General features: G+C 37.2%; 1 long non-coding RNA gene across 1 annotated transcript in view; it reads left to right on the forward strand.

The window, feature by feature from the left end:
• Window positions 1-27132, forward strand: part of LOC121033960 (uncharacterized) — a 234824-nt gene that overhangs the window by 76600 nt on the left and 131092 nt on the right. Inside the window, exon 2 of the long non-coding RNA XR_005792220.1 lies at window positions 5230-5350. This is a non-coding gene — a long non-coding RNA (uncharacterized LOC121033960). The remainder of the gene's footprint in view (window positions 1-5229; window positions 5351-27132) is intronic.

Genomic DNA, 27132 nt, shown 5'->3' on the forward strand with positions numbered 1-27132 from the left:
CTTGGGTCAGGGTTAGAATTCTCTCTCCTTCTCTCTCTTCCCCTACTCCCCTCATTCTCTCTGTCTCTCTCTCTCTGTCTCCCCCAAAACAAATAAACTTAAAAAAAAAAAGAAGCAGCAAGTTGTCACAACCACCTGTCCTAGTTGTGTGGTTCAATCCTCTAAAGGACTTAGAAACTGCACAGGTGTCTCCTTTTAGAGCATTTATTATGACTGCAAACACCTTTACATGAAAGATATCTCATACATATTGAACTCAATCAGCATCTTTCCACATTCACTTCTTGTCTCTATCTGTATAAAGCCCTAGACCTTTAACTAGCAGGTGTTACCTGATATGATAATTTTTCTCATTAATCACATTTTCACATTTTCATCAAACTAGTCGACTTTCATTTGTAATAGTTACCTGAAAGTTTCTCCAGTTACTCTGCCTTAGTTTATCTAGCTATTCATATACTGTTGGATATTTAGAATTTTCCATTTTGTGCTACCATGAGTGAGCATTTGCTGTTTCTTTTAGGGGAAGGCAGGGAGGGGTATTTGAGAGATACATGCTGGTTTCTTTGAAATCAAGTCCCTGTGGTAAACTTATTATATCAAAGGATATTAATAGATTTTAAACACTTGTTTAAAATTTCAAGACAGCTTTTTAGAAAGAACAACTTTTTAATGACTTGGGCAATGTATAAATCATAAATCTCAAGCTCAGATTCTGAGTAAGTGATCTGGAAAAGCCCCCACCACCCTGGCCAAGTGATAGAAAAGTGACAGCAGCTGCCCAGGTGTTTGACAGCAGAGAGGAATAGGGGTAGATCACCCGGTTGGTCACCATCTACCATCTGGCAGGAACAGCGCCCTCTGCTCAGCTCTGTCTAGATGTTGCCTTGTGAGCATACAGTTCTGGCGCTGGCATAGAACTTCCAATTTTTTTTTTTTAAACTTTTTTTTTTTTAATTTTTTTTTTCCAACGTTTATTTACTTTTGGGACAGAGAGAGACAGAGCATGAACGGGGGAGGGGCAGAGAGAGAGGGAGACACAGAATCGGAAACAGGCTCCAGGCTCTGAGCCATCAGCCCAGAGCCTGACGCGGGGCTCGAACTCCCGGACCGCGAGATCGTGACCTGGCTGAAGTCGGACGCTTAACTGACTGCGCCACCCAGGCACCCCAGAACTTCCAATTTTTATGGAGACTCTGGAAATCCAGGTTTTATGTGAAATCTCTTTGGCAAGAACTTTAAAGTGTTCTTGAATACGGTGTGGGGAGAAAAGGTGCTGGCTTGATCCTGCCCATGGACAAGGCCTCCAGTTGGTGGCCTCTGTGGTATATATTCTATTTCTCCAAAGACTCACATTGAGCTTTACCATTTTCTATTTTATTTGCCTCATCAGTGGGTATGCAATGATACCTTAGTGTTATTTTAGTTATCATTTTTAGTTGTTTGTAAAGCTGTGTTTGCCCACCTCCCCACTCCCCAGTTAGGTAGTTCTCTCTTTATTCAAGTGAAATTTTGTTTGTCTCCTTTATTTGTGAGAGGAAGTCTGGGTAATGTGATGTGAAAGGCACATTAATTCTTTATACACTCACAAACGTGTGTGTATACATATGTGTGGGTCTACACACATATATGATAGTATATTTTAATTAGATATATTTCATGCATGATCTCATTGTGTTGCTTTCTTCTTCTATATGGTATAGTTCAGATGCTTTAGTTATACATATCTGTGCTCATCCATCTTGCCTCTGATGAGATCCTAATGTACTACCTTTCTTTATTATCAGGGATTTATCTCTTCTCCCATAGCTAGAAGGAGACTTTTTTTTTACCTCTAGTTTTCAATGAAATATTTAATTCTGACTCGTCTGGAAATTAATACATTGTGTGATATGAGAAAAGTAATTTTTCTATACTCATATCATATCAGCTCAATATTATTTATTAAATAGTAATTTATTTCTTTATTGTTGAGGATTCTTATAATCTTTTGAATTGATTTTACCAATCTCAATTGTATTTCATCTGTCTTTCATGGGTTTTGAACTGTTTCTTACTATGTAGTTATTGCTTTGTGATTTTAATCTCTGATAGAATAAATCATACAGAGATATGTCAGACTTCTTTATTATTTAGACAAGGTGATCCTTTCATGACCTCTAGTGTTTCCTTTTGCAAAACAAAAAAACAAAAACACAAACAAACAAACAAAAACAAGAAAAATGTTAACTTCTAAAATGAACTAATATGGCCAAGGGGAATCAAGTGTTATCAGCTGAGAATGAATGACAGATTCCTTGTATAACATATTTTGCCAAGTAAGCAGTATCATCTGATGCAATGATGTGATTAACAGTTTTCATTGAATCGTTTTAGGAATCCATGAAATTAAGAAACGAAATAGATGGTCTCTAAGTTTTCTCAAAATACTGGAGTTCTGTGACTTTTTTTTTCCTTGAAATAACTATACATCATGTAGATGACCCCAGTGTCTGACAATGTATTTCCTTTGTGATGTGACAACAATCTCAGACATCTGGGTAACCTTCCCTAAGTGCTACCACAACCTCCTATGCCCTACTCTTCTGCAGCCTCTCCTGCTTCTCCTCTTTGCCTGCCTGGCACCCTGTACGTATTCCCGCACAGGTCCTGGTACAACACTGTAGGAGGGAAGAATAACTTATTCGGTGACTTCAGTCCATGTGAAGCCTGTGGAGTGACCCTCAATGTTGTGGTATTTCCCCCTAGAGGGTGAAAGCAAGAAGTTTCCAAACCTGGAAAGTTTGAGATTCTGGCATCACAGCAGTCTGCCAGGGCTCCTTCCAGGAGGCAGCTTCATCATGGCCATGGCTCAGGTGTTTGAGACTGGAGTGAAAGCTAAAAATAGAATGGAAGTGCCTGATAATCATCGTGGCCACACGAACGTGTGTGAGTTCTTTGAGCTCTCTTCTTAGTCCAAGAGGAATAGCAGGACTGCACATACATACAGAATTAGAAGAATATTTTGGGTTCTCTTTGCAGACAACCGTAGAGGATAGCCTAAAGTTTAAAACAAAGCCACTGCATCTTTGCAGGGTTATTTATTGTTCATGGCCAGTGATAAACTGGCTATTCCTGTTACAAGAGAGTGCCGTGCTGAGACTCCGGGAACTATATTTATCTGGACAATGATAATATATAACCTAGTAAATAGAAATGAAATTTTCCCACCTAGCATGTTTTCTGATTGCATCTTAAAGAAGAACATTTTGGTAAATATATCTAAAATGAAGGTAGGGATATTTTACAACTGTAAACCATCCTTGCATAGCAGGGATGTAGTCCATTAATTCTCAGAGCTTGAGGCAAGGCTGACAATTCATAAGTGGTAAATCCAGAGAGTTATGAAGATATTAAATCTCACATCTGGTGAGAAAATGTGTTATTTCACTGGGTTGATTGATGGACACTTTTCCATTACAGTGCAATTTAGGAAATTGCACTGTTAATTGCTAGGGTTTTAGCAAAGCTCTGTAGTTCAATTCCAATTACTTTCATTTTGAAAAACAGAACAGCTGGATGGTAAAATTGCCTGGAGCTGTCACCAAGGGAGGGCACGAGCCAGCAACCCGACCTCTCCCATTCCTGACTTGGATTTTCTACAGAACTATTAGTGAAATCAAAGGCTCCAGGTATCTGAGGTCTCCTTACCATGTACTTTCCTCAGGGTCCAGAGCATGTCCGTTTGCTGACTTCTCAGGTGATGGCCACTCTATCATAGGTGCATTCCTATTAATACTAATTCGCCTCTCTCATTACAGGGCAGAGATGAGAAAAGTAAATCTCATTACACCTTGATCCCTTCCCACAAGGTGGTCACTTCCTTGCTTTGGAGCCAAGCAGAGCTTTGAATTTTTCCTGCAGAGATTTCTTTTGCTGTCACATTGACCTTTGGGGCCTCTGTCTATGGGGCAAATTGCATGTCTCCACACACAATGTCTTTGTCTCTGGCTAACTTTAGAAAGAACAACTCCAGTCATGGTTTGGAAATGACCTGGTACCAGCAGCTCACTGGTTGAGTTAGCCCCCCGGGTTCCCAGATGATTCTGCCCCAGCTCACTGACTGTTTGAGCCAGATATGGATCTGATTTTTTTTTTTTTTTCTTTTGGTTAATGTAATATAGGCTCCAGGAGGCTCTGCCTTGCTCGGTGTAGCTGTGGATATGTAAGGGGGTTTCCTCAGTAGTTTCAGGATTTAGGGGGTATTATAAATGAGGGCATGGCAAGTCTGACAAAATCTTGATGAGGACAAAGTTGGGGAAGGATATCAAAGAAAAATATTTGTGAGGAGAAGGAAAGCTTACCTATGCAGATGGGAAATTTAGAGAAAATGGTGTCTCGCCTTTCCAGAATCTCTCCTTACTGTTCAGTACATTTTTGATGTTGTAAATTCAGATTACTACTTTTAAATGTCCTTTTAAATCACCCTTGAAATATGTGTTCAACATATTTTGACAGGACAGATTGAGGACAGGCGCTATGAGAGAAAGGGCCTTACCTCTCTGGTTGTTATCCTAAGCAATGCATTCTGGCCGAAGGCCTGTATAATACTCAGATAAACAGGTACCTGCCCAAACTACTATTACTCTTGGGGGAAATGTTTTCTTGGAGTTAGATCCTCTCCCTACCTGAGAGGTTTTGAAGATATGACTATGTATGTATGTGGTCTGTGCCTTGTTCTAACACAATTATTAATAACCTCCCCCCCCCGGAACTCTCAAAAGAATCCCAAGGTGAATCATAAATTATATAGTCACCCTACTTACCAAAGTCTTCTGAATTATATGTAGTGTGCAATCTGGTAACTAAAATGTTCTCAGCCTCCCTAGATTTCCTGCCATGTTCTTAGCCTTTGTAGAACAGATGTCCCCAGGGAGTGGCACATCCCTCAATCAAGCTACGGTTAAAATCTCAGAGTCATAGAAATTTATGTCTGATGGGACCCTTAAAACCAAATCCAAAAGACCTCTTGGCAAGTTAAAAGGCTTGACTTAGTTTCAAAAACTAAGACATAATGTTGTACATGAACTGGTTATTTTCATTTGTCATTATCTCTTCCTTTGCCTTTTGTGTTAATGGCAAGTGTATCTTCTGAAATATTTGAAATACCACCGTTCTAAGCTGTTGTCTACTGTAACTCTTTCCTTCCTTACCTTTAACAGTCCCATTACTTTCATTCTTCTCTCGTAGGTCCTCCTTTCTGTCTTTTTATTCCTGTGGGTCTGTCGTGTTACCCATCCGTGAGCCTCCACCGCATCCATCTGAAGACTGAGCAGAGCCCTTTGGACATGGTGATCTGGGGTTGGCAGAGGTAAGATTATTTATGTACGTGCACCTTTTTACTGAAACTGAATATGGCCAACTGCATCAATGAACACTGCATGAGTGCTTAATCAATGAGGACCCTGACTCTTCTTTACTTCGTTATATCCTTCCAAAGACATTTGTTGTGGGATTTTATTATTCTTGTTTAAGTGTATGCACTGGATATATTTCTTCACTGAATCATTTAATCCTACTCCTAATAACAGGGGCCATTTATTTAGATTTTAGTTCATGCTCAATCTTGATCTTCCTCCAGAAAGCGTGTGAGATTAAGTTCTCTTCCATTATTTCCCTTTCTAGAAATGCTATTCCACAGAAAATGGGGCCTTTTTTTTCTTAGTAACTTAGTTATTCATAGTTTTGTAACCATTTCCCATGTGTGATTTCTGTTTCCCTGTGTATATTTAAAGCTTACTGGCTTATTTAAAGCCATGTGTTTGTACACTTTTTAGATCTCTACAGAACTGAGCTTTTCGTCAAGTACACAGAAAAATTTCCTTGATTATCTTGACCAAAGGTGTCTGCACCATGGCTGTTTATCATTTTTGGATACAGAGAGGCTGTTCACCTCTTTTGGTTAGGCTCTTTGATTGAACGTGTCAGAAAGCACTTCTAACTTAGACAAAGTGAGAGTTTTGCTGGGATCTGTTATGGGGGTTGCCCAGAAAATTCAAGGAAAAATTGAAAACCTAGTCTTAGAAACAGCAGAACCTACGGCAGCCCTAGGGTTCCACATAATTGTTATTAATTGGGATTTTTTAAAAATCTTTGTTGTTTAACTCAAGATTCCAATTCCAGAGCTAAGCTCAGCTCTTCTGTTCATTTTTGAACAAGAAAGGGTGGACTTTCTGGATTAGTGTTGCCTTTACGATGGGACCAATGATGGATAAAACCTTCAAAAAGCTCTTCTTTAGCTTTTTGTGTGCTACTTCAGACTCCACACATCTAAAGGTGCAATGATACATTACTAGCCCATTGAGTGTCCTTCATTCCATGCTACTGTTGTTTCTTTTGTATTTCTTACCCAGGCAAACACACCTGTCCTCTCTATGACTCCACCATGCTTATATTTATAGATCATCCTATGGTTTTTCTACATTTAGAAATATTCTTGTAAGCTTTTATATTCCTGTGGCACCTAATGGATTTCTATCCAGGTTAAGGGAATGAATGAACATACAAAGTTGCTAGCTTTAATAGAATGCTATTAACCAGAGAAAAAAAGGCTTCTCCGCATGATTTGAAAACTTGAAGTTATAACATTTTTATATCCCCTTTAGGTACATTTTCAAAGCAATAGGCTATCCTCTTATTCTTCCCAGCTAAATTTTTAAATTTTTTCAAAATGAATGAAGGTGGTTAAAAAAGAAATTTCTCCATGTTTTCTATATCACCTCTTCTCAAGTAATATCAGCCTCATCCCTACAAATTAGCAGTTTCCAGAGTGCTAATGCACAGGCTATATATAGCCAAAGGTAGCCTTTTAGTGAGTGTTAAAGAGAGTGGGTGATAGACTCTGAACTCATTATGTCCTATATAGTAACATTGTCGCTTTATCTTTGGACATTCAAGATATTGTACAAGATAAAAAAATAGCTCTTATTAGTTTATGTAATTTTGTGATGCATTTCATTGAAATTTTATTAATATTTAACATAATAATTTATTGTAAGCTGTGAATTTGCCATAAATAATGGATTTAAAAATTATGAATATTGAAGCATGATTTAATTATGTTATAGCATGGTGTTTTTTAAAATTTTTCGGTAGGACTTATCTGACTTCAAAGAAAAACTATGGGGAGAAAAGCTAATAGTAACTTTTATTTGTAGTGCAACTATGATCTTTTGAAGTACTTTTATATCTATTGCTTCATTGTTTGGTCATAACTGGGATACAAGAAAAACAGGTGATATAGGATGGGGGCTTTGAATCACATGGTACCAGTCAGCCTGGTGATAGAAACCCACCATGTGGGCAGCCAACCAATCATACTATATAATTGATCCCCAATAAATACTCTGAACACTGAGTCCCAGGTGATTTTCCCTTGCTGGCAATATTCTGTGTGTATTGTCACACAGTGCCAGGAAAGCAGTACCTCCTGACTCCATGGGGAGAGGATAATGGAAGCTCCATGATTGCTACTTTCCTGGACTCAACCCTTTGTGCCTCATTCTTTGACTGGTACTCCTCTGTACCCTTTCACTGTAATGAGCTGTAACCATGAAACAACTGCTTTCAGTGAGTTCTGTGACTCCTTCTAGAGAATCATCTAGGCTGAGGGTAGTTATGGGATATCCCAAACTTGCAATTAGTGTCAGAAGTGAGGGCAGTCTAAGGACTATATGGCCTCTAACTTTGCAGTTGTCTGAACCTCCCGGAAGTGGCATAAACTCTGACAATAAGGTACTGATCCATTGGATTTTGAATCAATATAATATTGAAATCCTGAAGTTATTAATTTTCCTATCCTATCATGTAAGTTTTTTTGTAAAATAAGCCAATTATGGATTATGCCTTCTTTCTCTGATGGAAGATTTTAAGTTTCTTAAAACAGGAATTACCTTTTTTTTTGCCTCTTCTAGTTTTTACATTTATGGTTTTGCTAATGTTAAAGGATCACTTTTAGATTGATTGAAGTCCTCAAGGTTCTATTGTTTGTGTGTGTAATTTCAAGCCACAGATTCACTCACAATTTCTCAGTATTTTTTCCGTTTCCTTATCAGTAATTAGCAGGCCCCACTTCATTTTATTTCTAATCTCTGTTTACATTGCTTCTTTATTACCCTTTTTTTCATGCCTGTAAGCTACCATTTCTTTTGCCTTTTTGATTTGGTCCCTCTTCTAAAAATATTTGCCCCTTCCTTACCATATCAGTTCAACTACTTGGTTATTGAATGTCAACTGTGTGTGAAACATCATTTCATATTTTGAGAGTCACATCTGGGAAAAATCCAAGGCCTAGGTAATGAGTCTTTTTACTATGCTTTCCATTCTGATATTAGATTTGGGGTGTGTGCGTGTGTGTGTGTGTGTGCGTGTCTGTGCGTGTGTGTGTGTGTGTGTGTGTGTGTGTGTGTGTGTGTTGCCAGTCTTAGGAATGAATTATACCATCATCTCAGCAAATATTGTCATGTGTGGCTATAGGAACAGAGCAAATAAAATGATAGCCGATTTAAGGTGAAGGAAGAACAAGGGTGCAGGTCTCTGGACTTCAGTTTACTGCATTTTAGTTGCATTTCTTTTTCTTTCTACATGTTACTAGCTCAAAATTTCAAACTCAAAAATTTCAAACTGGAGACATACAGGACATCATATAAATTTCAAACTCAAAAATTTCAAAAATTTCAAACTGGGAGACATACAGGACATCATATAAATTACCACTCCCCCTGACATTTCTAATACACAGCTATATAACCAGGAAACAAAGGGATCTATGGCTCTAAATGTTTAGGTTCCTGAGCAGCTCACTTCTTTTTAACGTTGTTTCTAGTTGATCTCCAACCTGCTCTATGCAAGTTCTTAGCTGACAGAATTGAATACTTAGCCTAAAACAGATGTAATAGATTCATACCTGAACTTGTTTAAATCTGAGTAAGACTACAATTTTCATTCACAATGGCAGAAAAATATGTAGCTCTGTGGAAGATACAGCAGGCAAACAAGCTTTCTCCAACAGTGTGTTATGTTAGGCTTCTTTTTCTCTTGGTCTCCTTTGTTTTATTTCTTACTGATGAATCCAAACCTGATTAGGTGTTGAAGTTGCTTTGGATATTAGGCATGCCAATACCCTCCAGGTTTTAGGTCCTGTTCCTTCTCAAGCGTTTCCTCTGAAGTCATCTTCATGGCACTCTTACTCCTAGGTGTCTGGCTGGGGGATAGAGCAGCCTCCCATCAGCAAAAGTGCTTTGGAGCAATAGCCTTCTACTTGTTCTAATTTAAAAATAATTTTTTAGGGACATGGGTGGCTCAGTCAGTGAAGCGTCTGATGCTTGGTTTTGGCTCAGGTCATGATCTCACAGTTCGTGGGTTCAAGCCCCATGTCAGGCTCTGTGCTGGCAGTATGGTGCCTGCTTGAGATTCTCTCTCTCTCCCTCTGTCTTTGCCCCTCGCTTGCTCTCTTTCTCAAAAATAAACATTAAAACAACTCTCTCTCTCTCTCTCTCTCTCTCTCTCTCTCTCTCTATATATATATATATATATATATATATTTTATTCATTAGTATAATAATAATTAAAACTGTCACTCCAGGAGTATATACCATACTTATTTTGTAGTTCTTGGTATTTCTGTCACATGACAGTCTATACTTGACTCAGATGAACGTATACCCTCATTTGAAAATCACAGAGGTAAAATATATGAATTTTGGAGATCATTAGACAAACAGGTTTCTGGTTTCAGATCTTATCAGAGGTTTTTGTGTGTTAATATAGACTGAGAGTCAAGATTTTTTTTTAATGTTTATTTATTTTTGACAGAGACAGAGACAGAGCATGAGCGGGGGAGGGACAGAGAGGGGGAGACACAGAATCTGAAGCAGGCTCCGGGTTCTGAACTGTCTCCAGCCCGACACGGGGCTCGAGCTGACAGACCGCGAGATCATGACCTGAGCCAAAGTCGGACGCTCAACCGACTGAGCCACCCAGGCACCCCAATATAGACTGAGAGTCAAAAAGAAGAGACCTACTAACCCACATTTCCCAAATATATTTTACCTTAAAATGTTTTTCACACAGATTACTGGAATCTTATGAAATGAGCATTCCAAGGGATACGGTTTGAGAAAGGCTTGTCTAATTCATTGTTACCTCTCCATTTTATTATGTAAATGCATGTTTTCTTAAAATAATTTTTTAACTTACTAGTTAAATACAGTAAATATTAATTCTACTGTGATATAAAAGGAAATCAGGTTTTTTTCAGTTTCATAGCTTGTCACAAAACTTTTTCTGTTATTTGGGTAAAGATGTTTAAAAAAATCCACTCAGTGTTTGCCAAATAGGTCATTAGGTACCTAGTCTAGAAATTAGAAGAATCCAGATTCTGACACCTATCAGTTCTGGGATTCCAACCTTTCTAGTCACATAACCTCTGTTTTATTTCAATTGCTTGTTTAAGAATTTTAAAAACACAGAACACCTGCCCCCCCAAAAAATAAAGATAGCACCTGTCTTATGTACTTCACAGTATGTTGAGCATTAAATTAGATAGTTAAATTTACTGTGTAAACTAGAAAGTATAATAGGAATGTAAGGTCTTATCACTATTACTACCATTATTATATGACTAATCTCATGTCCATTTAATCTTGCAAGTGTGGGTAGAATTGGTGGGATTTACAGAGATGCTGAAAACCATTTGAAATAAAGAAAGAATGGTTATTTGAATCAAATGTGAGTTTCTTCTAGTAGTTTCCTCCATCATCTTTTTGAAAGAACTCTCTCTATATGTTTATATGGGTTAGTTTTAATTTGTTTCTTCTTATTTGCTCTCAGCCATCACAGCTACCATTCCCATGAGACGCTTTCTTTGTCTTATAATTTATTTTTAAGTGAGATGGCAAAACTGTTTTAGTTTAATGCATTTTTTCTTCAAGTTTCCTGTAAGTAGCATTTATGAGCAATTTCAGATTTATTCTGTTATAATGGGCATTTTAAAAAGATTACCCTTAGGCATTATGATGGCTTTAGAATAAATCTAGCTAAAAAAATCTATCTTGGTTGTGGAAAAAAAAGAAAGTCTCCTAAATGTCTTTAAACAACAGTCCATCTTTTGGAGACCTGTTTGGAGACAGGTTTGTCTCCTGAGTGTATTGAACAACAGTTATTCATGGCATTTCTTCAGCATTGTGTATTTTCAAAGCCATTTGCAATTATCAATTCATTTAACCACCCAGCAATTCCAGCACTGAGAAGTGAATGTAACCTGACCACCACCTGAGCTGTAGTATTAGTGCCCCAAATTGCCTCTGTGCTCACATCATCGAAGACTTGGCTTTGATTAAAAATCACCCTGGGAACAAATGAAAGGCTAAATATAAGCTACTCCTCTCTATTTCTTTGTCTCTTATTTGCTTATAAGTGGAATAATGTATCACCACTTCAGAGAGAGCTCTGTGTGTCCCCAAACTCCTTAGAGACGGTTTGCCCTTAGAAATCAGAAGGCAAGCTGTTGTGGTAGGATCCTTTTAGGGAACTTTTTGTACTCACCTTTAAGGTCCAGCTCAGACATTATTTTATAATTGAAAATTTCCGTACAACTTCTCCTTCTGTCTTCCCATAATTTAATTCATGTACTTCTGTGTTCTCACAGAATTTTATACATATTTCACTTACAGCTTTTGCCACAATTTTGGTGTAGCTCTAAGTCTAGACTGGGAGCATTTCTCTGGCCTGTAATCATATCTCATTTATTCATCTATCCTCATGCCTTATCACAGTGTGTGGATTATATGGAAACATGAGCATCTTTATATCTCAACTTAGAACTCCCCTTCTCCAAGTGGCTTTCACTGAGCTCAGGTTGATGTAAAGAGTAGAAGAGGGGCATCCAAATCAGCTGGGCTCAGTGCAATCTCCCCAGAGCCACTGATGCTTTGGCTAATTTCTCAGCATGATGAGGTTGTATTTTGGTGAAGCAGATATGAAAGAAAAAATGGGGTGTGTGAAAGCTCCAGGGCAAGAAACAGCATGAGACACTGGATGGATTATGAATAGTCTTCATAATAGTGGCCATCACCTGCCAGCATCATTTTCATTATCATCTCCACCATTGTCATCTCATAGTTACCATTTATTGAGCATTTTCTAGATGCCTAGCACTGTCTTTGGTGTCTTAAGGACTTTACCTCACGTGATAATCACAATAGCCATGCAATGTAGGAATTATTATCATCATACTTTTTCAGGTGAAAAAAGTCAGATTCAGAGAGACTAAAGACTTTCTCAGGTTCCACGGTTAGTAAGCAAGGTAGCCAGGATTTGAACTTCATGGCATGAGGATTGTGTCTTTTTGTGTTGCACTGTGCCACTTGGATAACCATCTCAGGCCTGCTTCCTTCTTGGAATACCTGCTGATGTGTCGCTTCTTTTTTCTCCTTTGTCTATGAACCTGCAAGTGGTGAGCAGCCCACAGGCTATGTTCAGTGACACTTTTCAGTTCTGTGATTCTGTTCAGAATCCACACATCCTCTAAAAGGCCTCCTATAGAAGGAGTCGCCATTAACTGCAAATGGAGCTCTGATCACAGGAGGAATGGGGACAGGAGCTGAGACCATTATTCTCTATTCTAAGATGTCTAAAGCAGACCATAACACCTTTTATGTTTTCATTCCTTGCTTTGAGGCCTACACCTTGAAGGCTACCTTTCTTCTCAGGTCCCCCAAATGGTTTTTATTCTCAAAATTATAAAAGGCAATGCTATTAGTTCATGCTCTTGCAGTTTAAGGAAGCAAAAACTTTTCAAATCTTGAGCACAATTACTTAGAGTGTTTAATTTAAAACAAGGCAGATTGAGCTCTATTGCTTGTGGTTAAATACGTGATGTGCTCCTTACAGGGCTTTGGACCATGTAGTAAGTCATTGCAGAGTCAGCAGGAACCATTTGAGAGTTGCCTGACACAATACAGAGTCATTTGCAATTTACATCAATCAAAGAAATCAATGAAATTTGCAAAACTTTGTGGCTCTCAGAAGACTTACGTGTTACTTAAAATTCCAGCAAAGAGTGGCTTACCATATTTAAGTGTTCCATTCCATCTTCCATCTCAAACATACTATACCACGAAATTAATTCAAGGGGCTTTTAACTAATATGAAAAGGATATAGAAGTGTGTATTCTGGGATGTGTGTGTGTGCGCGCGCGTGTGTGTGTGTGTGTGTGTGTGTATTCCTGCCATTTTTTAGTGTGGTACACACTTTACATTGGGAGATTTAGAAAACATGGTGATTATTATTTTTTTCCTTTTCCTTTCCTTTTCTTTCATTTATACTTTAATTCCCATCAATTGCTTACATATCCTTAAATAAATCTTCATTACTTGGCACTGAAAATATTTATGTATAAATTAATCTTACATCATCCATCTTATATATAGTTTGTTAAAAACTTATCATTAAATATTGCTTGTTTCCTTGATCTTGGCCTACATACTCTTTTTTTAGATTGTAAAAGTCTAGGTTAGAGGTCATGAATAGTGGTAAGGTACCAACCTTTGGAAGTATTGAAACTCACAAGACCCTTTACAAGTGATTTCACTCTTGCTCTTATAAGATTTTGTAAGATACCATGTATTATAAGCTGATATTGAGCTAAAAACAGAAAAGGGAGAAAATAATACAAAGCATTGAATTTGTGGCCTTCTCACACTAGTGGATAGAAACTATTAATTGGTATTAAAATGTAATGTTGAGTGCTATTAACTTTGTGGTAGTAGCTTGGACATTGTCAATATCTTCCTCCATTGTTTTTTTTTTTTTTTTAATTTTTTTTTCAACGTTTTTATTTATTTTTGGGACAGAGAGAGACAGAGCATGAACGGGGGAGGGGCAGAGAGAGAGGGAGACACAGAATCGGAAACAGGCTCCAGGCTCTGAGCCATCAGCCCAGAGCCTGACGCGGGGCTCGAACTCACGGACCGCGAGATCGTGACCTGGCTGAAGTCGGACGCTTAACCGACTGCGCCACCCAGGCGCCCCATCTTTCTCCATTGTTTTAATAAAATGCTTTTAAATGTGCTATGCTTTGTTTTAGTTATGAAGTTATGGGTCTTCCAGCCACCATCCCCAAATTTAATGCATTCTGAGAGAATCACTCAGAGTCGGTGATCCTTTGTTCCAGGCTCTAAGGGTGTATTGTCTCTCTGTCTGTCTGTCTGTCTGTCTCTCTCTGGCTGTCTCTCTCTTTCTTGATTTCTGGGAAATATACATATTTTGCAAGACTTCATGGGGGGGGTGAGGGAGTCAGAGAAGAAATCCTCTTATTCTGCCTCTCCTCATTTGTTAAAATGAAGGTTCATTGCTCTCATTCTAATTATCCCCAACTGTAAAGTCAACTAGGCATATTTGAACCATTTTTTCATAGTTACTGACCAAATAATTGTGTACATTTATGTGTACAGTACTTGAATTTAGAATAAAGAACTGGTTGGCAACAGATTTAGTACAGTACTAGTGGACTGATAAAAATAAACTTAAGCTCTTAAAGATGATAGTTTCAGAAAAATTTTCATTGTACTAGGCACAGGATGTTATATATTTTTCAATATGATGGAATAACCTTCAAAGGAAGAACTAATGGCTTGAAAATATTTTTTTTTCAATGTATGAAATTTATTGTCAAATTGGTTTCCATACAACACCCAGTGCTCATCCCAAAAGGTGCCCTCCTCAATACCCATCACCCACCCTCCCCTCCCTCCCACCCCCCATCAACCCTCAGTTTGTTCTCAGTTTTTAACAGTCTCCTATGCTTTGGCTCTCTCCCACTCTAACCTCTTTTTTTGAAAATATTTTTTAAAATGTGTCGCTGATAATAAAATTAGTCACTTACCCCTATAATTTATTCCATCTTGAGAGTTCCCTAATTCTGACTTTCTTGCTTTCCAAACTCTTCTTACTACCATCTCTTTCCATACTTTTACTTGTTTCTGGAGCACCAAACAGATATGGAGCTTCATGGCCAAGGTGTGACCACCAGATGCTAAGACTCCTCTGAGAAAACATTTCTAAAGGGGTCTCAGAATTGATGCACCAAGAGCCCCTAGCTTCAACTGAAACTGGTAATTTTGTGTTTCTGAAGAGTCCATTTCAGTGCTTAGGTTTTAGCTTACAGATCTAGGGAGCTCAAGGTTGATGAGGGCCTTTTTAAACCTTTAACAAATGAATTCACATGTGTAAGGGAAGCAAGATTGTACCTCTACCCAACTGAGGTTCAGGACTCTTGAACAAAAAGTCAAATTAACAAAAGAAAAACAGCGTACAATGCCTGCAGCACACATCACACAGAAGAAGGAAGACTGTGAAAAGTAATTCAAAGTGGTGATTTAGAACTCTGGTTTATACAGCATGTTCAGCAAGGAACAACAAATTTGTGTAGAAATCACAGGACAAAGGAGGGAGTTTAGCCTTGCAAGGGTGGCAAACTGTGGGAAGGCAAATATATGAGAAGGAACTAATGGAGGTAGATTTGTTTACAGATTCTTCTGGTGCCATCTCTGGGCTGCTATGAGCCTGTCTGCAGTAAAGGGAGAATTTATATTTTATATAGTGCCTTTAGGCTTCACAGGGGGAGGGTAGGGAGAGCTTTCCTGCATTTCCCTCTTCTTAATTGCCTTCAGCTCAAAATAATTTTTATGTCAAAGAAGTATATCTTAAGTGATATATATTGATTTCCTTCATGTGCATAAGTGGAACCTCTACTTCAGCATGCTTTAGAATAATGCACATCTGCTCATTTTAATTATTGCTTAAAGTATTAAGGATTAAGACTCTAAGAACAGGTGATATCAGCAGGAACTGAAATTCATAGAGAAAAGATGGCCATTCCTGAGTCTTTTTCACACTTTGAGTTTTCACAGCATTGATGTCTGCATAGTTTGTATGGCAACATCCACTCCCTGGAGTTTTTCTCTCCATTCATATTTAGGATGAGCAATGGCTGAGAGTCAGGCTTCTGGAGTCTAGTCCCAGGAGAACATTAGTTAGCTTTGTGGTGTGTGCAAAAGCACTTAAACTCTCTGGGCTTTAGTTCCTACAAATTTAAAATGACTCTTTTTCAAGATCTTTGAGAGCATTCACAGCTTAAAAAGGTCTGTGAATCCCTTGCATTTTTGATCTTTAGATATATATTGCTATCTCCATGAGGCCATGGCTTCTATATCAGACATATCTAGAACAGTGCGGGTGATAATTTAGGCACTCAAGAAGTTGAATTCATTCAAAGGAAATAAAGTATTAAAGAATGCATTCCTATAAGAATGCGTTCCTGTAAGAATTCTGATAACTATCTGTCACATTTCCTTGTTCTCAGTGATGCATGTATTGTTGGCATATGGAATAGGGTTAACTCTGAAACTGTTTATGTTGAAATCAGCCTTCTTCAGACTTCAAATTAAGATTGTCAGAAGTGGATGTTTTGAGCCTGTGGGCTATATAGAGAGGAGCAGTAGAATCAGAATGAATTTGTACCATTTCCTACTAAGGCAGCAGAGAAAATCTAAACTCTTCCTCTCACCACCACCGCCCCCCCCAACAAATCCTCCTAAAAATAACAAATTTAATTATAACTCATTGATAATCTAGGAGGATCCATTATTCGCCAGAGAATTGCCAACACTTTCTTTCACTTAATTTGGGATGATGTAATGAAGAATCATTTTCTGGTGAAATGGCAGATGGAACTTGGTTTCTGGTTAGAGAGTTTTCATTGATAGTTATTTTTCCTTCTTTTTTTAATCAAGGGCTCCTGAACTTCATTAGTTGAAACCACACCTCCCACAGCTACAGTTAGGTGTGTGGGAATATTATTAAAAGTACATTTTCAGTAGAGGAAGTCTCCAGAATGTGTTACTGCTAATCTTCTGAGCCATTAGTGGTATTCATATGATAAAATGTTAATGTGTCTCTTCTAATTTAAGTGCATTTCTGAACATACCTCAAAGCCAAGCCATGCTGGGTTGAAATGAGGAATGTGATTGGATTTGATTTTAATAGAACATAACATTGATGGAATTGAGATTGACCTCATTATGATTCTCAATTCCATACTAGATCTTTGCTTTAGGCATTAAAGAGCATATGGTAATAACTTTTTTTTTAAGCCTTGCTGTAAAGATTTAGTGGAAAGATTATCTGAAATACTCTTTATCAAATATCTTATTTAAATAAGAGGGATTCTTTAAAGCATTAGCATTAAAAATTCACAGAACGCATGAAATTAAAGATAGAAAAATCTATTAGGTTATCTTTCCTCTCCCAGAAAAGGATTACTTCAGAGAAAAGAAGCTATGAAAGTGAAAAATAATAACTGAAACAATTATAATATTAACATTACAGATGAAAGAGGAAAGAATGTATTGGATTGGTTAGAGAAATCAACTGAAATAAATATTTTATTTAAAAAGTCTTTTACTCCATTTTTACGTATTAAGTTTTCATGTTTGAAACATTTACACTTAAATCATTGGTCCTTTTTGTTGTTTTTACATCTGAGTGATTTTGAGGTGTTTTTATTACAAATAAACTTCTGGAATTAAAATTTGATTGAAAATTATTAATGCAAATCATCTGCTTAAAGTACCTTGTGAATCTGCCTTTTTTGTTTTTGGATTCTCAACACAAAATTCTCTTTAAGCACACATATATGACATTTCAGTTTTGTTATATAATATACACACAGACTGAAATGACTTGAAGTTTTACTTATGTGCTATAAAGAAATTATTAGCAGACTTGTAAATAAAATCATTTCTGATTTTATTTTTAAGAGCTAATGAGCTCTCATCTTTCTAAACATAAGGTAAATGAGTATAAGGGAGGAAAACTTGACTTTTTTCCCCCCTCTATCTATGTTAATTCATTGGCTTGAGCCCTGAAAATTAGACTGACAAAAGATATTAAAAGAAACATGGAGTTCATTAATGCATACCTGTGGATACACAGAATTCAGTGATGAGTAACTCAAAGGGGTGGTTAAAACTTGGGCTTATTTAGCATCTTAACAAAAGAACAATAAAATTGTAGAGAAGTGTCAAGACAGAGGAAAGGGTCTTTGAGTTTTTAGGGTGGCAAATTGTGGGAAAGTAAATATATGGAGAAACTAATTGTAGGTATGGGCCAGTTAGCAAGATTTGTTTGTGTAGAATCTCTTGGTGTCATCTTGTTTCCAGTAATAAGGTTGTTATCTCTTTCTTGCTAGGAGAAGTGGGTAGGGAGGGAGCACCTTCATGAGTAGAATTCACGTATTTATGTTCTGCTTTCAGGCAAATAAGGGAGAGGGTGGAGCAGGCAGAATTCTTATCCTGTGTCTATATTTTTTAAATTGCCTTCAGCACAAAATAATCCTTAAGCCAGAGTGGAATATTTTGGGGTGACATACTCTGAACCCCTTCATGGCTAGGCAAAAAACTTTAAATTTGTCAACTTAGAGCATCACTGATGCTTTCAATTTAATGATTTATTTTGGATGACTCAATACCTTTTAGGAAAATGTTCAATCTTTTAGATACTTTCTACCCCCATCCTTTTCATCTCCAGCTAGACATGTATAGTTCTATTTCTTGTGGTGGGTGTAGATCTTATCTAGCAACAGTGTGGCAGGTCTGGTCTGCTCATAAGGCTGGCAACTGTGAGGTATGCCTGATCCCATATAGACATTTGGGTAGAATGCTGGCACCCATGTTTGGAATCTATAGCCCAGTGAAGTGTCACTCATCTTGATTTTCAGTGAGATCCCATAGTATCTCAAACATGTCTGTATTCACCCAACAATACTACCTGACATAAGTCATAATAAAGACTAACTTTAAATTTTTTTAAATATCTATTTACTTTTGACAGAGAGACAGGGCATGAGTGGGGGGGGGGGGGACAGAGAGAGGGAGACATAGAATCCAAAGCAGGCTCCAGGCTCTGAGCTGTCAGCACAGAGCCCGATGCGGGGCTTGAACCCACGAGCTGTGAGATCATGACCTGAGCCGAAGTCGGACGCTCAACCGACTGAGACACCCAGGTGCCCCTCCCCTTTTTAAAAAAATTTTTTTAAGATTAACTTAATGAAAGTTGAATAAATAGAGTGATATCATTTGGCCTTTATAATAACTTGTTAAAGTGTGCATTGTTACCCCAGTTCACAATGGGAAAACTAAGTCTCGGGGCAGTTAAGTGACTTGTCTAAATTTACCATACTAGTTAGTGTGAGGCAGAAATGGAATTCTAACTGAAGTCTGTATAAAGGCAAAGCCCATCTTTGGACTCTAAGCCATACTGTCTCCTTCTGTAGTGCAGATTTTGTCACTTATTTCTAATAGCTTGGTTTATATGCTAATAGACTAATGTATTATTTTTTTCTCTATGTGTTACCCAGCATAAACATAGGTTGTATATAATTTGAGGTAGATCCCCCTACCTAAATCTTATGTGAGAGCACAACCACATCTGCATATTCATTTTTCATAAAGCCTCATAGAAGGGGATGTTGAACTGTGCTCTTAACAGTAAAGCTGCAAATGTCATATCCACTCAGGTATGAAAATAATTTTCATAAATAATTCAAAGAAATGGAAACATTTTTAGGTAGTAACAATTTTCTGCAACTCTCAAAAATTTGAATTTTTTTTTTTTTAGTGATTTTTGGCTTTCATGTTCAACTCCAATTGGAAAATGCCATCATGGTATAATATTTCACTAAAGGAAAAGTTCATGTAGAACAATATAGAGTTATTGAGAAATAACCAAAGACTTTGCTGATAAATTAACATGAGTTTATTTGGTTTTGGACAGATTTCCAGGTCCTGTTCATGACCATGATTGTATATACACAGCTTCTTGCTCTCTTGGCCACTGACACATCTGCAGGATAGATGATGGATAACTCCATCAAAAATACTTTATCATTCTCTTCATAATGAGGCATATTTTTTGTGCCTGTACTTGATGTAGTTATTTGGAGTACTTCTGGCTGAATACCTCTTCTCTCTCCCTCTTTTTCTCCCTCGCTTTCTTTTATGGACGAGAGAAGGAAAAATATAGTTTTTTTTCCCACCAAATTTCCCACCTCTTACATGTTTTGCTTCAACAACTTGTGCAACGGCAGATAGAAAGAAGAGCTGAGCAGTTGCTAGGTAGCACGTTTCTGTAGATCGATCCACGAAGGACAGAATAGAGTGCATTCTGAAGGGGTGAGGACTAGAAAACGAAGCCAAATCAGCAAAACAAAGTAATACAAAAAGTCTGAAGCAAATTAATCATGACAGAACCTATATAAAATCTGGAGAACAAGTTGCTGTACCTTAACCTTCAATAAACAGATTCATTTTGAATTTTTCTAGGGTGGAAGATTTAAATGCAGACGGATTCCCATAGTATCTTAAACATAGAGATCGATTTTGAGAGAAATTGATGGCAATAGTTGAATTCTGTTAACTATTTTCCAGTTTAAGGAGGGCATTTACTAAAACATTATTATCGTAAGATCATAAAAGTGACAGACTTTTCGCTTCCTTATAAAACAACTTTGTTATCCTATATTTAAATGAATATAAGTCCACTAAAATGAAATGCTCGTGTTTAGTAAGATCATATTTTGGATTTAATTTTTGACACAGAAATTTTGACAATTTTAAATGCAAAACTGTTATGTTGATAAAGGGAAATTCTATTAAAATCAACCAAATTCTTGCTTCATCCATTTCAGTTTGTTAGAATGTTTTCCATTAGTAAAACCAACTTTATTAGTAATCACTTACCCTGGTAACCATCTGTATTGATTGCATGGTAAAGAACACCAGATTTGCTTGTTTGTTTGCTTTTACATCTCTTGGTGAAAAACCAACAGCTAAATTATTAGTGACGTGTTCCAGGATTCAAAAACGTGTCTTTGTGACATCTTGTTTCTTCTCCTCAAACTAGTAACTGGTTGTAATTGGAGTTTCTCTTTTGAGTGAGAGACATAGATGCAACCGGTTTTAGAACAAAAACTGGCTCGTGATAATTACAGGCACGAGAAAATAAATAAAGTTATGAGGTAGAATTTGCTGAAATGCATATTTAATAAGTGGGGCTAATGGCACTTAATAATATATAAGAACTCTAAGAAGATATCTTTGGTATTTCTAAAGATGTGGTCAGGAAACTGAAGATTTGGGGAGCATGACTTGAGGTCTCATTGCTTCTTTCAGTAAATGGCTGGGATAGTGGAAGAGAGAGGCAGGGTCAGAAATAAATGGCTGGCTTTGAATTTCAGAGGCTTGCCTTAAGAAAAAGTGGTGTCTGGATCAAAAGAATAGGGAGACAAACCTGTCCTCTCACAATGATTCTGTAATAGTTTTTTTCTAAAAATGGAACGGAATTGCATCAGAAGGTAAAATTCCTTATTTCTGGGAAATGTTGAAACCAATGAACAACTTCTTGGTGAGAGAATTATAAAGAGGGTTTGATCATAGGTGATAGGAATAGATGATTTCTAAATGTCCCTATAGTCTTAGATCTTATGATATTGTTAATTTCTCTGCAGTTAACTTTTTTAGAAGAGTGTAATTTTATAAAATGCCAGGCCAGTTAACCTAGGTTACAGAATATAAATATAAATTTCTCTCTTTCAAAAAGAGGAAAGTTGTATCTCCTATGTTCTAATCCAATACAATTTAGTATTTACAGAATTGAAATTAAGCCCATATTTTATATAACTCATCATTTCAAACTTAAGAATACTTAGAGAGTACTATTTCATGTGACCCCACACTGGAAAGTTGTCATATTACAGGTTAGCTCTACTAGTCAAGCCTTGGGAAGACAAAAGTAGAAAGCAAACTCTGGAACATGGAGTAGCATGGGGAAAGGACTGGATCTCCCAGAAGATAGGATTGACTGATGAGGAAGGGGAATTTTCAGATGCTGATAAACCATATGCAGAAAGTGAAGTGAACTGTTAGGCCAGTGTTCCAGCTCTTGTGAGGCCAAACATATTCTTCTATGACAATTGTCATAATACAAATTCAACTCACAATTTACACGTTTTTAAGCTAGTCTATTATGAATTTTCTATGTGGGACAATGTCTTTGATTTTATAATGAAACTTGATGGAAAATGAGAATTATAACAGTTTTCTGAGATATAATCCATAAAATTGAAGGATCTTTGTTTTATGTTGAAGGACTAGATTGTGACATTCCTTAAATATAGTTAATAAGAGTTATCTGAGTCAACATATTCTAATTGAATTAAACATAATTGAGTAAGACTCAAAGAAAGTAAAATATGAGCTATCTGCCATAATTTATTTTTAAATTTTCATTTCAAAAGATTTCAAGGAAAACTAAGTTGTCCCATGGAATATACTATAGATTGAAGACCTCTTCTCATGGGGACAGAAATTAAAGACTTTGACTTAATAGGTAAAGTTTTGAGATCACATATTTTCTATTGCCATCAGAAAATAATTACTGTATGAACACTTAGAACTGTGTTCTCCTTTTCCTCTTCAGCTCTGGGTATTCTCTTGATGAATTAGATTGGTCAAATGGCAAATAAAGATGGTTCCAATCTGATGTTCTAATATTCAATTCTATCTCATGTTCCTTTTCTTGATGATATGCGTCATTTTTTTGTTAATAGAACGCACTTTTTTCTACATTAATAGTTAGCTCAATGGTTTAGAAAATAGTTTTCAAAAGGGTGAGATCTTATGTGAAATCCTTAAATTTGTTCAGTGTGTGTGTGTGTGAGTGTGTGTGTGTGAGTGTGTGTGTGTGTGTGTGTGTGTGTGTGTGTGTGTGTGTGTGTGTTTATTTTTCTCTGTCTTTGCTAAGCATAGCCAGCCACTTTGGAAGTTCACATTATCAATTAGTTTTGCTGAAAACAGCTGGGGACATTTGGTGAAAGAATGTGACTAAAACAGCATATCCATCACCACTCCAAGGGAATCTGTTATAAGCACGTCCCCTTGGGGCTCAAGTGACTTCTGCAAACAGAGGAAGCTCTCTTATTCAGTAAGATCAGGACCAGTAGTTGGCTGGTTAATGGACACATTGATTAGTATGGAAAGTCAAATAATACATACAATGAAAGGTAATGATATATACAACTTTAAGCATTTATTTTAAATTAAGACATATGAATAAACTCTTAGCGATTCATCTTTTGATTAAGAATTAAGACTTTTTCTTTGAATGCAGGCCCTCTCTGGGATGTTTTGTGTTGTATTTTTAGTATAAGCCATATCCATTTTGTACCCTCTCCATATCAGTTTCATTTTCATGAAAAAGAAGTGAGAGTATGGATGTTGATATAGTTATGTGACAAATCTTCCTAGGATTTATGATTTTTTCCCATACCTAACTCAATAGTATTTTTTCAACTTTTCACCTTTAGCAAGACTCCCCAAAACTTTGAATCAAATAGTCTCTTAAGTTTAATACTCAAATTTCACTGCTTTTTGATAATCTGTAATCAAATGTATATAATTATAAATATGTTCTAAAAGAACATAATTCTCATTGTAAAGATGTCCCCTCCTCTATTTCCCATACTAAGAAGTAGAAAACAATTTTACTGGTGGAATAAAATGGCACTGAGAAAGAGCCTACACAAACAAACCTTCCTTTACCTACCATTAATTTTCCCATCTATTTATCTTCCTACAATCGGTCCCCTTAAAGCTTAAGCCCCTTTTCCTTCATCTTGTCACTTCTCTATGAAATTATTATTCTTTGTTAAGATGCTATGTGCGCACAAGTTCTAACTGCTTCCTTCAGTTACTCATCTCTGAGTTCTCCCATGTATACACGCATTGTGCACATTAATAAATTCTGTTTGTTTTTCTCTTGTTGATCTGTCTGTTGTGAGTTTATTTTGCAGGCCCAGCTACCAAACCTAGAAGGGTAGAAGAGGAATTGTTTTCCTCCTCTACATGGGCATACAACTCAACTGGTGGGTTAAGAAGCTAATGGTGAGAGAGCAGTCATTAGATTGAGTGTTTAGTACGTCATGGACAGCAATCATTGTGTTTAAGGGAGGAAATGGCTAGTGAGGGTTAGTCAGACAAATCACATAAATAAAGGTCGGTTAAGAGAACTTCTAGTGTTTTCACATTCTTGATTTTAAAGTTCTTGAATGGACTGCATCTTATACATCCTTATGTGTCCTATTTACCTAGCACAGCGTCTAGCACATAACAGACATATGCATTTGTTTCTCCATTTGAATTAATACACTTTGACAACTTAATTATCCCAACAGGAAACTGTTCCTTCTAAGGAGATTAGTGGTAGTTGCATTTTGTTTTGTTTTCTCCCATGCTCACTGAGCCATAAGGCAATATTAACATCCTGTTTGTGTTTCATTTTGATTGCCATTTGGTCAGCTTGAGCCTGAGAAAATTTATGCACAGTGTTTAAGAGGGCCAATTTATGCTGAAAGCTTTGGAATTATCTTAGAGCCATCTTGAAGCTACTGCAAATTACAATTGCAGTCATAGAAATGCTAGAAATCAAATGACTTTTGGTATATACAGTGTCAGACCATGTTTCGATTACTCCCTTCAATCCAAGCATTGAAAAGAGCTGGCCATTAGTGGATTATAGGATTTTTACTAGATGCTAGCTTCCTATAAAAATGTATTTGTATTTTACGAAAGTTGTGCCTGTTCACGGTTTTAAAAGTCAGAGTAATACAGGCCTATTATTACTGTTTTAACGAGCTTTCTGCTGAACCACCACTCCACTACCATTCCTTGGTCTCTGCCCCTTCTACTGGACCTAATCTCAACTCTTCCGCAGCTGTTTCTTCTCATACGTGTTTCCATATTTCTAAAGTGGCCATATGGCCACTTTGCCGTTTTCTGATATTTCTTTTCCGGTTATGGTCCATCTTCCTATTACAGAAAATGAAGTTTGGGCTCTCTCACTTCAGGTCTGTCTCCATCCTACATTACATACATTTTCTCTTTCCTCAGTCCTCCCAAATCTATGTCACATGTTATTAAATGAATATTCACTATTTACATAACTATATAAATATTGATCATAGAAAAGCCACTTTGTTACTATGATTACATTTTTCCCTTTTCTGACTTTTTTTGTGGAGCCAGTAATTGCTCTATTTTTCTCATTTTTTTTTTTTCATTTTCCTCTGTAATTAATTCAGTGCAAACACTCAGAAAACTTATAAGCCCTCTTCAGTATGGTCAAACTCAGCAAGGGATCTAATGGTCCTATTTTCTCTTTAGATACAGCTCTTCTGGGGCCTCCAGCTCCTGCCCCGGTGGGGATGGTTTCCCTCAGGTTTGTAGCACAGTTGTTGCTTGGGACCTTTTTTCATCACTGCTATGGAAATTGCTTCTGTCTTCCCCTTGTATTGGGTGCCCTGCTTTCTGAATCTCATAATTATTTCTTGTGAGAACACTTTAGTAACTATCCAGAAAAACTGATTGAGGGGTACATTCCTTAAAATCTTCACTTTCTCAAAAAAGCTTTCTTGTACCCCCACATGTAATTGATCATGTGGCTAGTTATCGAATTCTAGGGTGAAAACAATTGCCCCTCAGAATTTTAAAGGCAATACAGCGTTCTATTCTCGTCTACCTTCCAGCTTTGGAAGTCTAATGCCTCTATTATATCTGATTGGTTATTTTTAAAAGCTTTTCCCATTATTTTCTTTCCTACCTGGTGTCTTGAAATTTTACAATATTATATCCTGATGTGGACCTTTTTTCATTAATTTGTGCTCTGCACTTGGCTGACTCTTTTAATCCAGAAATGCATGCCTGCAATACTGGAAAATTGTATTCTATTTTCTTGGATCATTCTGACCCTCTGTTTTCTCTTTTCTCCTCCTGGAACTCCCATCAATCAGATGTTGATCCTCCTGGATTGATTCTCTACTGTACGTAAGTTTTTGGTGTCCTATTTTCTTTTTTTTTTTAATTGTTTAATGTTTATTTATTTTTGAGAGAGAGAGAGAAACAGAGTGTGAGTGAAGGAGGGTCAGAGAGAGAGGGAGACACAGAATCTGAAGCAGGCTCCAGGCTGTGAGCTGTCAACACAGAGCCTTGACGTGGGGCTCAAACTCACGAGCCTTGAGATCATGACCTGAGCCAAAGTTGGACACCCAACTGACTGAGTCATCCAGGCGTCCCTGGTGTCCTATTTTCTATCATTTGTTTTATTTATATAGTTTCTGAGAAATTTCTTCAACCTTTATATTGGACTTTTTATTGGATAATCATTTTAATTTCTAAGAGTTCTTTCCTATTTCTAAATGCTTTTGTTTATGGTGTCCTGATCAAATTGTATAGGTGCAAGATCTACCCGTCTTTCCTTTTATGTCAGAGAATACACATATGCAAATATGCACCCCCCACACACACACAGAGTTTAGTTTCTTCTTCTTGCATTGTCTGTTTCCATCAATGTCTTTTGTTAATTTTAGTACTGACCTAAGTACCAAACTGTACAGAAAAGACTGATGAGAAATCCCATATGGGTGTGGGTATAAAGGGCGCCATCTTTGGGTAAATGCACAGGAACAGGGCTCAGCCTTTTTTTTTTTTTTTTTTGAGGACATACAAATGCCAGTCCAAATCTCTAGGTCCTTTTTCTTGGACTATTTAGTTTCCCCAGAATAGAATTCTCTGCTCTCGTTCCATATGGACAAGTGTATTTAACTCCTGTTTTCAGTGTAGTATTTCACCCCTCCCCTAGCTGGTGTCCCTGAGTCTTTTCAGTAAGTTAACTTCCTATCTTCAGTGAGGATGGGGAAAGGGCAGTTAATTAGCTGGCTAAGCAGAAAATGGGATCTGAGAGTCTGATTTTTCTCCTGTGGACTTAAAAATAATCTTCCTGCTTTTAGTTCCATCCTGCACCCTGGACTTCCCAGGTCCCTGGTAACTAATTCCAAAGCCTAGCAGGGCTTCTACATCTGCATGGGTTTTCATCAGACTGGTAAATACCCTTTCTCTCCCCAGGCAGTGAAATTTCTCGGGCTTTCTCAGTACCCCACTTCCTTCCACGTTCCTCTTTCCAGAATTGGCTGCCAAAACTTG

This window comes from Herpailurus yagouaroundi, unplaced genomic scaffold (assembly GCF_014898765.1).
Source record: "Herpailurus yagouaroundi ecotype Mexico unplaced genomic scaffold, PumYag 159, whole genome shotgun sequence".
Classification (NCBI taxonomy): Eukaryota; Metazoa; Chordata; class Mammalia; order Carnivora; family Felidae; genus Herpailurus; species Herpailurus yagouaroundi.